This window comes from Hylobates moloch, unplaced genomic scaffold, assembly GCF_009828535.3.
Source record: "Hylobates moloch isolate HMO894 unplaced genomic scaffold, HMol_V3 SCAFFOLD_9, whole genome shotgun sequence".
Lineage (NCBI taxonomy): Eukaryota > Metazoa > Chordata > Mammalia > Primates > Hylobatidae > Hylobates > Hylobates moloch.
In genome coordinates this window covers 69,101,754-69,116,820 of record NW_026652284.1, presented here as the reverse complement: position 1 = coordinate 69,116,820, position 15,067 = coordinate 69,101,754, and the positions used below count along the sequence as shown (strand labels likewise).

Here is a 15,067-nt window from a genome sequence, read left to right as displayed (position 1 = left end):
GTAAGTTTAAAGTAGGAATTTATCACTGTCGGTGCACTAGTGCCATCCTAACATTCTGAGTCAATACACATTTGAAAAATTTTATTTGTCATTTGAATACCTAAAATAATCACAATGTACAAAATCCAAAATGTGAAATGTAGAAATTCAGTTTTTCTCACTTTCTTAACCCAAAGCTATCAAGGTCCCTGTTATGGAAATAATTATAATAAACTGTGTTTTGAAGATTTTTCTTAAGTATTATTTGCATTCTCTAGCATGTGCATTCAAAATGCAATACAAAGTTTTGAAAATTCTTCACTAGTTAAAACTTCCTTTATAGAAAATTTTAATATACTCATATTTACTATCACACATTTTTGAAGTGCAATACCTTTCAACTTTAAGTAACTCTTATTAGCAATTATTAGAAACAGAAGGCCTGGAAATAGCATTAGAAAAAAATCAGAAAATAAATAATGGAGAAGTAGAGGTTTTTTTGAAATGAAGACTTAGAAAAAATAAAATAAAATGAGGAAAAAATAAACCAAGGCCCTAAAACTGCGCTACTGCATTTGGCAAACAAAGGGAAGGAACTGAGATACAAAGGCTTTGGTAATGGATTTCTTGCCAAAAACAATGGAACCACTGACAGTGAGCAGAGGATTAGAAACATATATTGAGGCTGGGTATGGTGGCTCAAGCCTGTAATCCCAGCACTTTGGGAGACCGAGGTGGGTGGATCACTTGAGGTCAGGAGATCGAGATCAACTTGGCCAACATGGTGAAACCCAGTCTCTATTTAAAAATACAAAAATTAGCCAGGTGTGGTGGCAGGCACCTGTAATCCCAGCTACTTGGGAGGCTGAAGCAGGAGAATTGCTTGAACCTGGGAGGTGGAGGTTGCAGTGAGCCAAGATCATACGATTGCACTCCAGCCTGGGCAACAGAGTGAGACTCTATCTAAATATATATATACACACACACACACACACACACACACACACACATATATACACATATATATACACATATATACATATATATACACATATATATACACACATATATACACATATATATACACACACATATATACACATATATATACACACATATATATATATACACACACACACATATATATATAGAGAGAGAGATGTTAATCTATGGCTTTTTCTATCACAGGACTCATTGTATTCTGGAATTGGCCATCTAAAACTCTGTATATATACTCAGATAGGTATTAACATAAACATGTTGTAATGAATGTTTGTGTATTCTTCCTCCCTCAAATTCATATATTGAAATCCTCACTTCCATGGTTTTGGTATTTAGAGTTGGGGCTTTGGGAAGATGACTAGGCCATGAGGCCGGAACCCTTATAAATTGGATAAGTGCCATTAGAAAAGGGACCCCAGATAACTCTTTTTCCCCTTCTACCATGTGGGAACATAGCATAAGGGCTGCCTTCTATCTGTGAGCCAAGAAGTGAGCCCTCACCTGACATCAAAGTGCCAGTGCATTGGTTTTGGACTTCCCAACCTCCAGAACTGTGAGAAATGTATTTCTGTTGTTTACAAGCCACCCAGAATATGGTATTTTTTTTTAAATAGCATCCTGAATGGATTAAGACACGGGCCCATAAGCAAACACTTACTAACTTGAATAATGCAACACAAACACGTGCTCTTTGTTGAACCCATGAGAGGTAAGAGCTTGTAAAGTTTCTAACAAGGAAAACGAGGCTTTTCCTGAAAGATTCCCTTTTATTCGGTTCAGGAACCCCCCAAATATACTGAGAAGACACTCTTTCTTTGTCAACCATTCCATGAATTTGTTGAAGGCTGTAGACAATAAAACGAAAGTGGCTGATGTAGTTTCTTGGATGACAACTTTTTAGAATTGGGCACCACAGTTATGTTTGATAGGGAAGGGTGGGGTTAGCTCTTGATTGAGTGCATGATTATTCTGCCTGCAAAGGCTTGTATATGGGCAATCTCTGATGTGATTAAGTTTTCCCAAAATCATACTCGAGTCACCTCTCTTCTTCCACAATTCATTTGAGCTGGTTTTGACTTCTGCTTCCCTGGCCACTCCCATTAGGAGTCATACCCAGCTTGTTCTAGGGAGAAGCACTGTAGGGTGCTGCTTCTCACAGTGACAACCAGAGTTATCAGGAAGTGCTCTCTTTCCCCACATTGCTGCAAAGAACCTGAAGGAAATTCTGGCCATCTCCTGGCCCTCTATGACCTGGTCAGTGTTCTGATGACTTATTGTCCTCAGAACAACTATATCTTTTCCCTTCTTCACCTGCATTCATTTATCTACAGTGAGGGGCTAGAACCTGTCGGTCTTTTCGCTTGAACTCCCCTTCATTTGTTCTCCTCCATGATTTGGTAGAAAAGGAGGAAGTATAAAGCCTGCCTTTGTTTTTGTCATACTTGGTGAGTCCAAGGGTTTCTAGAAAGGTGTGTGGAACTAAAGAAAATAAAATCTTTTTAAATTCTAACTTTCAAACCAGAAAATTGGCATTTAATAAAATCAACACAAATGCCAAACGCAGATTACTATTATTTTGCATTTAAGAAATTGTAATTGTACAATGCTTAAGAAAATATAAAATACTTTTCCTATGGTTTCCTGTGTTTACTGAGGACATATTTCTGTAATCCTAGTTTTGAATAAGGATTCCTTATTGCTTTTTCTTATAGTAGAAGAAGTAGAAGCGTTTTCAGGAACCTAACTCTTCTGATTGTGGTGGGACTTTTAATCTCATCTCCTACTGGTAGTGTCAGGCCTAATGTACAAACATTATAGATAGTGCTTACTCTGGCAGTCAATACTATTTTGTGTTAAAAGAAATTCAGTAAAAGTTTAATGCACTTAGATTAGATCTTTAAGCCTTGTAGTATTACTTGGGAGTAAAATAATGACTATGACATAAAACTACATTAAAAAGATCTAGAGTCATGGGGGATGTAAATGTTAAAAAATATAAATATTGCTCACATTATGGACACAGAGTAGGGATATTTGATAGGGGTTGGAGGAGACAGAATATCAGAGAGCCCCTCAGGAAAGGAATTATTTGTGGTCATTCTTCACATGCAAGCAACAGTAGTTACCTAAAAGAAGGAGACACACATGAAGGTATCATTTACTTAGGCAATAGTAAGAGTGAAGAGTTTGTACATATATGGCATTTCTCAAGAAGTTTGATGCTGCTTGATCAAAACTAATGAGGTGGAATTTGTTGTCAGACAGACATGAGAGATAAACAAGGGTCAGTTCATGGTGGATTTTTCATGTCATAGAGAGATACTTAGTTTATTACTTATGTAGCCTACAAAAAGAAATGAAAGAATTGTATTCAGGCTGAATTCAGACACAGATATTTTTGTGGGCTGGTTGGAGGACGGGGTAAGGCTGAGGAAGAAAGTTTCAGGTGCTGATACAAACCTGTGAGTTTAATTTTGCCAATGTCCATTTAGAGGTACAGAGAGATCTTTAACTAGATGTGAACATTACTAAAGTAATATTTCCAGGTTTAAAATATTTAATTTTCTAGCAAATATGGCAAGAGTGCATTCCTAAAATGTCGACAAGAAGATTAATCAAAGTAATGTCTTTGAAAACTCTAAACAGTCCTCAAGGCACCATTTTAAAATGTAAAATATTAGCTTGAATGCTCAAAATGTAATTTCTATAAAATACTTTTTAAATGAAAGAAAAATAAGCCATTGTTGGTTAAACGAAATACCAATCACTGCTATAAGCTCAACTTATAGGAAAGTTTACTAAATAAAACTATAAAATAGATTACGTAGGGAGGGCATATTCTTTCTAACACTAGATACATCTGAATGTAAGACAGGCAGTCATTTCTTTAAACTGATTTATGTATATCTCTGACTAATATAGTAAAATGGAGAAAAATAGCCATTTCTTCTCTCTTTCTTTTCTATTATTCTATTTCTGTGACAGCAAGCTCATTTTCTATACTGATGATCTTTGAATATAAATTTCAAAGAAAATACCTCATGTGTTTGGGAGGCAGCCTTATAACTGACACTGAGACTTTTCTATCTTTTAATGCTACTATATGTAGAATAAATATTTTAATAATGTGTTTCTGTGGGAAGAAAACATTTATATCAAAATGCAAACACAAGAGTACAGTTTTTCTTCACTGTTTTATTCAACCATTCAGTAAGCAGTAATTTAATATGAAAATAAAGTACATATTATTTAATTCTAAAATGCTTCTTGGCTGTTCTGATGATAAGTTGCTGGCTTTGAATAGAAGCTGAGTTTGAAAAACAGAATTACTAATTCCAATTTAAATACTACCAGGCATTTTGAAATTACCAACAATAGCACAGTAAGATTAGCATTGTTTATCCAAGTGCAGTGGAAGGAGAGCTGTACAGAGCCAGAAGCCTGGGAGAGGAGTGTGTCAGTTCTATACAATATGCTTTTGGCAGAAAAGGGGCAGGCAGGAAAGGGCTGAGTTGTAAGAATAGGTGTATACATGGGCCCAGAATCCATCAAAGGCACTCCAAAACTACAATCAGTCAGAAAATCAAAATCCCATCATGGAGAAGAAAAGCAGATATTGTTGACATGAGGATGTACCTATTTATAATTAGAACAATTCTGCCCAAACCATATTTATCTCATTGTTACATATATTTGGCTGTCACCATTTCATGGGCACATATTTGATCTCTGAAAGTTATTTATTAAAGTGTAAATATTCCTCTTCGACATTTAAAAGTCCAGGTTTTGGCATGATTCAAATGCCTTTTTTTTTTTTGGCAATAAAATTACTGTTACAGTATCTAGAACCATCTAGAACCCTACTATCTGCCAGGAACTAAACCAAGAGGTTTTTGGGCAGTATCCAATTTATTCTTCACAATAACCATTGCAGGAAGATATTGTTGGAGAAAAAGAAGTTATTTTCCCAAGGTCACAAACCTCACGGGTGATAGAATCAAGATCCAAACCAGGTCTATCAGAACTTTGAACATAAGAATTTAACTACCAAGATTTAACTACACTGCTAAATCTCATTCCTTAGGAATTAATATCCTGAAGCAATTTCAAGTGGTTCCTTTATTTGTGACGATTAAGAATACCATATAGGGGATAGAAAAAATAGAAGCGTCAAGGAAACAAGCAATCCAATTTCAAGAAAATATACCTCATTCTCATTACTAATAGCATTGCCTACAATATGGTAAACATAAATGAATATTCCATATATGATAGTTTACCTGTAAGACAATGGTTAGGACTTCTACATCAAGCTGGTAATCCCACGATTCAAATTCGCTGCCCTTCATACTTTAAATCACATTGAGGTACAATAAAAATAGTAACAAAATTATAACTGTGCTAGAAAACAGAAGAGGGATGTCCATCAAAAATAACATTTTAAGATTTGTGTGGTTTATGGCAGACATTATACAAGTGACACTGAAAACAGGCAGCAAACCAGCATTGTAACTATTGTGGAGGAAGAGATAAATATCAGAGTTAACCCAAATGAAAACTGGAAAATAAAAAAATCCATCCTCAAAGTCAGCAAGAGCTGGGAGTAGGAGTAGGCCTCAGGGCGAGTAACTGGATAATTAATTGTAAAACAGCTAGATCTGAGCCAGCACAGGCTCAGGGTACGACGGCAAAACTGCTGAGGTATTTGCTGCAGGAAAAGCTTAGTAAACACTGCTCTATAATTAATTGTTCAATTCAGTCTACTTTCAGGGGATCTTAGGATGTGCATTAGATGGGAAAGGGAAGAGGAATAGAGTGCTAGACACTTGAGACACACACCAGGACAAAGAGGGAGAGAAGCAGTGAGGGAAAGACAGTTCCACCCCGCAGCAAACAACACCAAAATTCTGTCTCAAGCTAAGAATCTTGCATAATATGGCAATTGTGAAAATATTCAATCTTACCTGGATTATCCCAATCCATTTTTCCTGAGAGAAAACCAACTCTTTGTACAGTCTGTCCTACATCTGCAGAGGCATATAGTTGGAGCCTGTATCAGAAGAGGCCTGAAGGAAGAATAGATCCCCATATCTGGTGAGTCATTTCATCTTAGTTACCCATGCTAGTAAGGTTTACCAATCTATCTGTATCTGTTTATCTCAATCTATCCACCAAATCTCTCTAGATACTGACAGTAATTGATGAAGCTTCATCTATATTGATGTGTTCATGTAAATATGAACATATATTAAAAAGCACATAAAAGAAAACAGAATCACCAGACATTTATGAGAATACAATATAATAAAAGGAAGGCACTTTAGAAAAAGAAAGAAACAACTAAATAACTGAGTGGGAAAATTTAGCTAATGTTAAAAAAAGTTTTAAAAAATCCAAGTTAGTATATAGTCAAGAGATTCAAAAAAATACTATTTTCATAAATGTAAAAAACCCCACTTCTCTAGAATAGAAGCAATCACAAAAATTAAAGAAAATTCTCAGTATTAAATATGTTTACTGAAATAAAATAATAATAATAATAATAATTGAATGATGAAATAGTAAGAGACAATATAACTGAAAACTCAGTAATCTGTAACATAAACTCTTCTTTGACCTCTACCAAAGAATTCAAGCAATGGAACTCATAATAGAAAATAAAAAGAAAAATATTATTTGTAATATCTAGTATTTGTTAGAATATATATAATTATATATCTAGCATTTGTTAGAATATATATATATATTTGAGACAAAGTCTTGCTCTGTCTCCCAGGCTGGAATGCAGTTGCCCAATCTCAGCTCACTGCAACCTCCGCTTTCCAGGTTCAAATGATTCTCCAGGCTCACCTTCTCAGGTAGCTGGAATAACAGGTGCACATCACCACGCCCGGCTAATTTTTGTATTTTTACTAGAAAGGAGGTTTCACCATGTTAGCAAGGCTGGTCTCGAACCCCTGATCTCATTATCCACCCGCCTTGGCCTCCCAAAGTGCTGGGATTACAGGTGTGGGCCACCATGCCCCACCAAAAACTATTTTTTCATTCAAAGAGCTCAGAAAATCAAGAAATAATACATTGTGGAAATAAATGAATTTATAAATAGACACACTTTTGTGAAAATTGTAAATACTAATAAAAAATACAAATCCGGCCAGGCATGGTGGCTCATGCCTGTAATCCCACCACTTTGGGAGGCCGAGGTGGGTGGATCACTTGAAGTCAGGAGTTTGAGACCAGCCTGGCTAACATGGCGAGACCCTGTCTCCCTAAAAATACAAAAAATAATCAGGTGTGGTGATGTGCACCCCTTGTCCCAGCTACTTAGGGAGGCTGTAGCACGAGAATGGCTTGAACCTGGGAGGTGGAGGTTGCAGTGAGCCAAGATTCCACCACTGTACTTCAGCCTGGATGACAGAGTGAGACTGTCAAAAAAAAAAAATTCCAATAATCCAGTAAGTTTCCAGACAGTATGCAAAAGACATCTATTAAAAATTAAAAATTGTAGTGAAAATTGGCTTTTTAAAATAATAGTAATGTTAGAGTACAATGAAGGACTATCTATATAGTTTTGAAGGACAATAAACAGAACCTAGAAATTTATAAAACATTCAAGCAACTAACCAAATGCTATCCAAATAGGAAATGCTTGTGAGCAAGAAACCAAGAAAATGTATACTAATATCCAAATAATTATTGATGATGTGGGCATACTACGAATATGAGTATTAAGAAAGTATCCTTCAAATGAAAGGGCACATGTAAATAATAACAATAGTCTTATAGATAGCTTTTATGATTCGTATTTGCAGACTTTCTTGTGAATATAGCAGACCTCAGTGAAAATTTTGCAGTCTTATAAGCCTTTATTTGGAAAAAGAGACAAGTTGATTGTAGCAGGGGCAGTGATGTGATTCTTTAATCTTGAATCATCACACAAGAACAGACAGAATAACTGGTGTAATAAATCAAAACCCTAAAGATAACATTTCCAACAAAAACCATATGCGAGTATCTCATGAATGTCTGTATCAAATGGGGAGGAGCCAAGTTAGCAGTAAAGTCATGTTCAAATTGAGAGGATGCAGAAGACAGGATTATGATGGCCCTGCGAGCCATATATCATTGATAAGCACCCACTTCCCCAATAATGGAATTTCATTTATGAATTGAAATTCAGCAGCCCAAACCTTTTCAGTCCAATTAGCAAGGGACTTCACAGGCTTGCAATCATAGATGAGGGCAATGAGACCACAAGAAGACTGAAAACACTGAGGGAGTCTTGATCTGAGATCTCTAAAATGTAACCAGTCCAAGTTTACTTCCTACAAGGCTCACAATGAAATGACATGAGTAGAATGCAAATTAAGCATGGCTTAGAATTTAAGACAAAGGAAAAAAAGAATTGTAATTCAATGGATAAATGCTTGAGGGAATAGAAACCCCGTTCTTCATGATGTGCTTATTTCATTTTGTATGGCTGTATCAAAACATCTCATGTATCCAATAAGTATATACACCTACTATGTACCCACAATTTTTTTAAGTTTATTTAAAGTGAAGGAGAGAAGGGAAGCAGATCTCAGTTTTGAGTAGGCACTTAATTTACTTCTTGGTAACAACAAAACAAAGAGACTTCAAACTATGAAGCTAGAAATGCTCTATTTGTTCACCCCAACCACTTATACTGGTACCTCTTCCTAAAAGTAGAATAAAACATCACTTTAATTAACACAAACACCAGAAAACAACTGCAGTCAATTATCATGTAAAATTCTTATTTAAAGAGAGAAAATCAATAAAATAACTTGATATGAAGACATGCTAAAGTATATGCCAACAAAGCAGATGGTAATCATTCAAAAAGTGGATTGAAACTCATAAAAACAGGAAGATACATTGGTTCATATACACTAGCTGCAACTCATACATCACTTTGGAGGATACCATGAAACCAACACTTTATTCTGAACACTAGTAAATAAAGGGAAATAATCATATATTTATCCTTACTATACACAAGTAACATTATATAGTGAAATAAACAGTTCATAAAACAGCATTTATGCGTACCATGTCATACATTTTATTTTCCTATCTCTTAAATTTTATTTCTTCATAAAAATGATTTCATGATGCTCTAAATTGTTTTCCCACTGCCGTAATAAGTAACCTGAGATTAAAAAAAGATACATTTATCCCAACTCTTAAAATTTATAAATATTCAAATGTGATTTAATAATTTATGTATATTTAGTCAAAATAATTTGAAAATATTTAGAGGTAGTAGAATATGGATTTGTCTAAATAATTAAATAAAAATGAATAAAATAAATTAGGTCTACTTCTGGAGATTTTAATCCATCAAAGAAATATAGAAGGGAATTACATTAAAGGCAAAAGTTCCTGGAATGCAAAATAAGAAAAGAAAATAGAAAAAAAATAGAACCTTAAAATACTTAATTCACCAGTGACACAATAAACCTGTGAAGATTCCACCAAATATGACATTTAGAAATATAAAGTAAAAACAGTAATCAACATTTCTATTTAGCAATTATTTTGAAAAACAGTGCATCTTTATAATAAGCAAAATGAGGAATACTCAGAAAAATAAACTATCAAAGGGAAACAAGACCATAAGAAGCAGGAGAAACTAATCCAGGCAAAAACAAATGGAAAATGATCAATTACTAAAAATGCCAATACAAGAAGCATTTATGACCATATGAGAAATGTTTTAAACTTCCAAGGAAGTTTTTATTATACAAATCTGATCCTAAGTAGAAAGAAGGATGAAATGTCTTTCAAATACAGCACTAATCCTAGAGCCTGATGATGACGGCAGTAAAAGAAAATTTATAGTTTAATGATCTTTAGAAATGAAAAATATAATACAACAGACTTTAATAAGATCAGAGTAAACAGCAGTCAGAACTACTTTAATGAAGACTTTACCACAGGAACATACAACTGGCATAAGTAAAATCTTAAACATAATACTATATGTCAATATGACTGGTATAGGTAAGTTTATAATTTTACCAATGTCATGTAACAAGCACTCAATTAATCTATTTAATTAATGAAATTTAATCTTATCATTTATGCTGAATTCATTCATTAGAAGTGAGTCACAAAGTTCAACCCACACTCAAAGGAATGGAATTACACAAAAGTGTGAATACCAGGAGGCAAGAATCTTTGGGGGTTAATTTAGAGAATGCTTACTTCTCTCTCTTTTTATCCCCACAGTGGGTGGTGACTGCCCAAGCAATGCCATCCCTGGATTCCTGTACTATTGCTCATGCTTCAGATATATTTTATGTTTTTTAAATTCAACCCATTTGAGTTATCAAAACAAACAGGAGGGTGTGATCTATGTCCTGGTTTACCCTGAGTGACAGAAAAAAACATTGTATTTATGCATAGGGGTTTCATGAAAGCTCTTATATACTATTAAATATAAATACACAATTTTGTGAAAATGAGCCTATAAAATCAAGATGTTCACAGGCTGTTTTTAAGTTTATAAGTTCATTTCACTTAACTAGCACATTTACCATTTTGTCATTATGATTAGCAGGTGTTTCATCAATTGTAGGAGCTATTAATTTTATTAAAACAATTATTAATATAAAACCAGGCATGCATTTATTTATGTTCACCAGCTGCTGGTTCATACATTGTGAACTTTTTACATATCAAGTAATATTTATTTAATCTTATTCAAAAGCAGGGTACTATTTCATTTAATAGATGTGGTAAATTTCATTTCTGTGATAACTATGGAAGTCAAATTGCTAGGTCAGAGAATACTGTGGTATTTAGAGCCAATTTTCTCTGAAGAAAAGTTTTTCTAATATATATTTCCACAAGATGAGTGTAAGAAAGATTGTTTTCAGATATCCCTGATGGTATTATTAACTATCCTTCATTAAGATTTATCAATTTGATATTTAAATTTCTTCCTGTTATTTTAGCAGGACATGTAAACTTCTTCCCGCTATTTTAGCAGGACATATAAACACACAAATAGCCTCTCTGAAAATTGTCAAAAATGTTTGATTGTTATGAAATTGAACAAGTTTTCAAAGAGGCTATTTATATGTTTTAGATGTTAGTAAATTCTCTATAGTACTTATGGATTTGTAAAAGTGTTTATTGATTTTCTTATTGATTTGTAGAAGTCCTTTATTTATTACCCATCACCTATTTTGGTAATGCTTTCCCCTGAGTTTTATGTTATCTTTCCTCTTGATCTTCTGCATTTCTCTATCAAAATATATTTGAAATTTTCCAAGTTCAAATATGTTAATTGGTCAGGTATAACATATCTTTATGTCTTTATTTGAAGCTTAACAACACTATAATGTCCTAAAATTCACCTATATATTTTGTCTAGGCTGTTATAATTTAGTACAAGGAATTTAAGCCTTTGAGTTTGCTTTATATTTAGTTAAAATCAACACCAAATATCTTGTTGCTGTTGTGAGAGATTTTTGAGTTTTTATAAACACTTCATTTTCCCTTGTCACCCTTTCCCACATCTGTTAAAGCCCAGATGTGCCCAAATCTTCAGTCTTCTCTTCCTTTACACCACCGAATAGAGATGATGTCAATATAAGAAGATGATGTGAAATAACCTTTTGAAAGGTGTGAATTTTTAGCATGGATGATAAAGAAACCTTTTTTGTGCTAAGCTACTGAAATATCTTTGTTGCTTATTACCAGTACAAAACCTATTCTGTTTTCTGGCTAATGTAGGTAGCAAACCAATCATAAGGCAATTTAAAGTGAGTCTCTCTAAATGTTAACATAAGGAAATGGGGATCTGTTTTCACGTTTTTTTTTAGAAAGGCAAGACATATGGCTGACTAATCAAAACTCCATGCTACTAATAAATGTAAATGAATGTTACCCTTTCCTCTAAAGCACATTGCCGAGTGACAACCTTAAGGAACATTAAGATTAATTTTAAAAGTTTGTCAATCAACTCTATAAATATTCATTTAGCAAAACAACCTGATCACCTGTTATTGGCACTCTATTGGGTCTTAAATTCATAACTTGCAGTTGAAGTCAGTTCATACATTAACTTTGATTAAGGTATAGTTTTTTCACAGGGAATGATTCCGGTTTTTGCCCATTCAGTATGATATTGGCTGTGGGTTTGTCATAGATAGCTCTTATTATTTTGAGATATGTCCCATCAATACCTAATTTATTGAGAGTTTTTAGCATGAAGCGTTGTTGAATTTTGTGAAAGGCCTTTTCTGCATCTATTGAGATAATCGTAGTTTTTGTCTTTGGTTCTGTTTATATGCTGGATTACATTTATTGATTTGCATATGTTGAACCAGCCTTGCATCCCAGGGATGAAGCCCACTTGATCATGGTGAAAAAACTTTTTGATGTGCTGCTCGATTCGGTTTGCCAGTATTTTGTTGAGGATTTTTGCATCAATATTCATCAAGGATATTGGTCTAAAATTCTCTTTTTTGGTTGTGTCTCTGCCAAGCTTTGGTATCAGGATGATGCTGGCCTCATAAAATGAGTTAGGGAGGATTCCATCTTTTTCTATTGATTGGAATAGTTTCAGAAGGAATGGTACCAGCTCCTCCTTGTACCTCTGGTAGAATTCGGCTGTGAATCCATCTGGTCCTGGACTTTTTTTGGTTGGTAAGCTATTGATTATTGCCACAATTTCAGAGCCTGTTATTGGTCTATTCAGAGATTCAACTTCTTCCTGGTTTAGTCTTGGGAGGGTGTATTTGTCGAGGAATTTATCCATTTCTTCTAGATTTTCTAGTTCATTTGCGTAGAGGTGTTTGTAGTATTCTCTGATGGTAGTTTGTATTTCTGTGGGATCGGTGGTGATATCCCCTTTATTATTTTTTATTGCATCTATTTGATTCTTCTCTCTTTTCTTCTTTATTACTCTTGCTAGTGGTCTACCAAGTTTGTTGATCTTTTCAAAAAACCAGGTCCTGGATTCATTAATTTTTTTGAAGGGTTTTTTGTGTCTCTATTTCCTTCAGTCCTGCTCTGATTTTACTTATTTCTTGCCTTCTGCTAACTTTTGAATGTGTTTGCTCTTGCTTTTCTAGTTCTTTTAATTGTGATGTTAGGGTATCAATTTTGGATCTTTCCTGCTTTCTCTTGTGGGCATTTAGTGCTATAAATTTCCCTCTACACACTGCGTTGAATGTGTCCCAGAGATTCTGGTATGTTGTGTCTTTGTTCTCGTTGGTTTCAAAGAACATCTTTATTTCTGCCTTCATTTCGTTATGTACCCAGTAGTCATTCAGGAGCAGGTTGTTCAGTTTCCATGTAGTTGAGCGGTTTTGAGTGAGTTTCTTAATCCTGAGTTCTAGTTTGATTGCACTGTGGTCTGAGAGACAGTTTGTTATAATTTCTGTTCTTTTACATTTGCTGAGGAGAGCTTTACTTCCAACTATGTGGTCAATTTTGGAATAGGTGTGGTGTGGTGCTGAAAAAAATGTATATTCTGTTGATTTGGGGTGGAGAGTTCTGTAGATGTCTATTAGGTCCACTTGGTTCACAGCTGAGTTCCATTCCTGGGTATCCTTGTTAACTTTCTGTCTTGTTGATCTGTCTAATGTTGACAGTGGGGTGTTAAAGTCTCCCATTATTATTGTGTGGGAGTCTAAGTCTCTCTGTAGGTCACTCACGACTTGCTTTATGAATCTGGGTGCTCCTGTATTGGGTGCATATATATTTAGGATGGTTAGCTCTTCTTGTTGAATTGATCCCTTTACCATTATGTAATGGCCTTGTCTCTTTTGATCTTTGTTGGTTTAAAGTCTGTTTTATCAGAGACTAGGATTGCAACCCCTGCCTTTTTTTGTTTTCCATTTGCTTGGTAGATCTTCCTCCATCCTTTTATTTTGAGCCTATGTGTGTCTCTGCAGGTGAGATGGGTTTCCTGAATACAGCACACTGATGGGTCTTGACTCCTTATCCAATTTTCAAGTCTGTGTCTTTTAATTGGAGCATTTAGCCCATTTACATTTAAAGTTAATATTGTTATGTGTGAATTTGGTCCTGTCATTATGATGTTAGTTGGTTATTTTGCTCATTAGTTGATGCAGTTTCTTCCTAGCCTTGATGGTCTTTACATTTTGGCATGTTTTTGCAGTGGCTGGTACTGGTTGTACCTTTCCATGTTTAGTGCTTCCTTAAGGAGCTCTTTTAGGGCAGGCCTGGTGGTGACAAAATCTCTCAGCATTTGCTTGTCTGTAAAGTATTTTATTTCTCCTTCACTTATGAAGCTTAGTTTGGCTGGATATGAAATTCTGGGTTGAAAATTCTTTTCTTTAAGAATGTTGAATATTGGCCCCCACTCTCTTCTGGCTTATAGAGTTTCTGCCGAGAGATCCACTGTTAGTCTGATGGGTTTCCCTTTGTGGGTAACCCAACCTTTCTCTCTGGCTGCCCTTAACATTTTTTCCTTCATTTCAACTTTGGTGAATCTGACAATTATGTGTCTTGGAGTTGCTCTTCTCGAGGAGTATCTTTGTGGCGTTCTCTGTATTTCCTGAATCTGAATATTGGCCTGCCTTCCTAGGTTGGGGAAGTTCACCTGGATAATATCCTGCAGAGTGTTTTCTAACTTGGTTCCATTCTCCCCGTCATTTTCAGGTACACCGATCAGACATAGATTTGGTCTTTTCACATAGTCCCATATTTCTTGGAGGCTTTGTTCATTTCTTTTTATTCTTTTTTCTCTAAACTTCCCTTCTCGCTTCATTTCATTCATTTCATCTTCCATCACTGATACCCTTTCTTCCAGTTGATCGCATTGGCTCCTGAGGCTTCTGCATTCTTCACGTAGTTCTCGAGCCTTGTCTTTAGCTCCATCAGCTCCTTTACGTACTTCTCTTCATTGGTTATTCTAGTTATCCATTCATCTAATTTTTTTTCACAGTTTTTAACTTCTTTGCCATTCATTTGAATTTCCTCCTGTAGCTTGGGGTAGTTTGATCATCTGAAGCCTTCTTCTCTCAACTTGTCAAAGTCATTCTCCATCCAGCTTTGTTCCGTTGCTGGTGAGGAGCTGCAT

The 15,067-nt window shown here is 34.9% G+C and overlaps 1 long non-coding RNA gene across 2 annotated transcripts in view; it reads left to right on the top strand.

Annotated features, from left to right (window-relative positions):
* The first annotated feature begins 2,301 nt into the window (after positions 1-2,301).
* LOC131384294 (uncharacterized) overlaps positions 2,302-15,067 on the top strand; it is a 28,045-nt gene continuing 15,279 nt past the window's right edge. The window contains exons 1-2 of one of the 2 annotated variants that reach the window (XR_009214993.1): positions 2,302-2,426; positions 5,997-6,075. This is a non-coding gene — a long non-coding RNA (uncharacterized LOC131384294). Of the gene's footprint in view, positions 2,451-5,996; positions 6,076-15,067 lie in introns of both variants that reach the window. The other variant, XR_009214992.1, reaches the window with a different exon arrangement.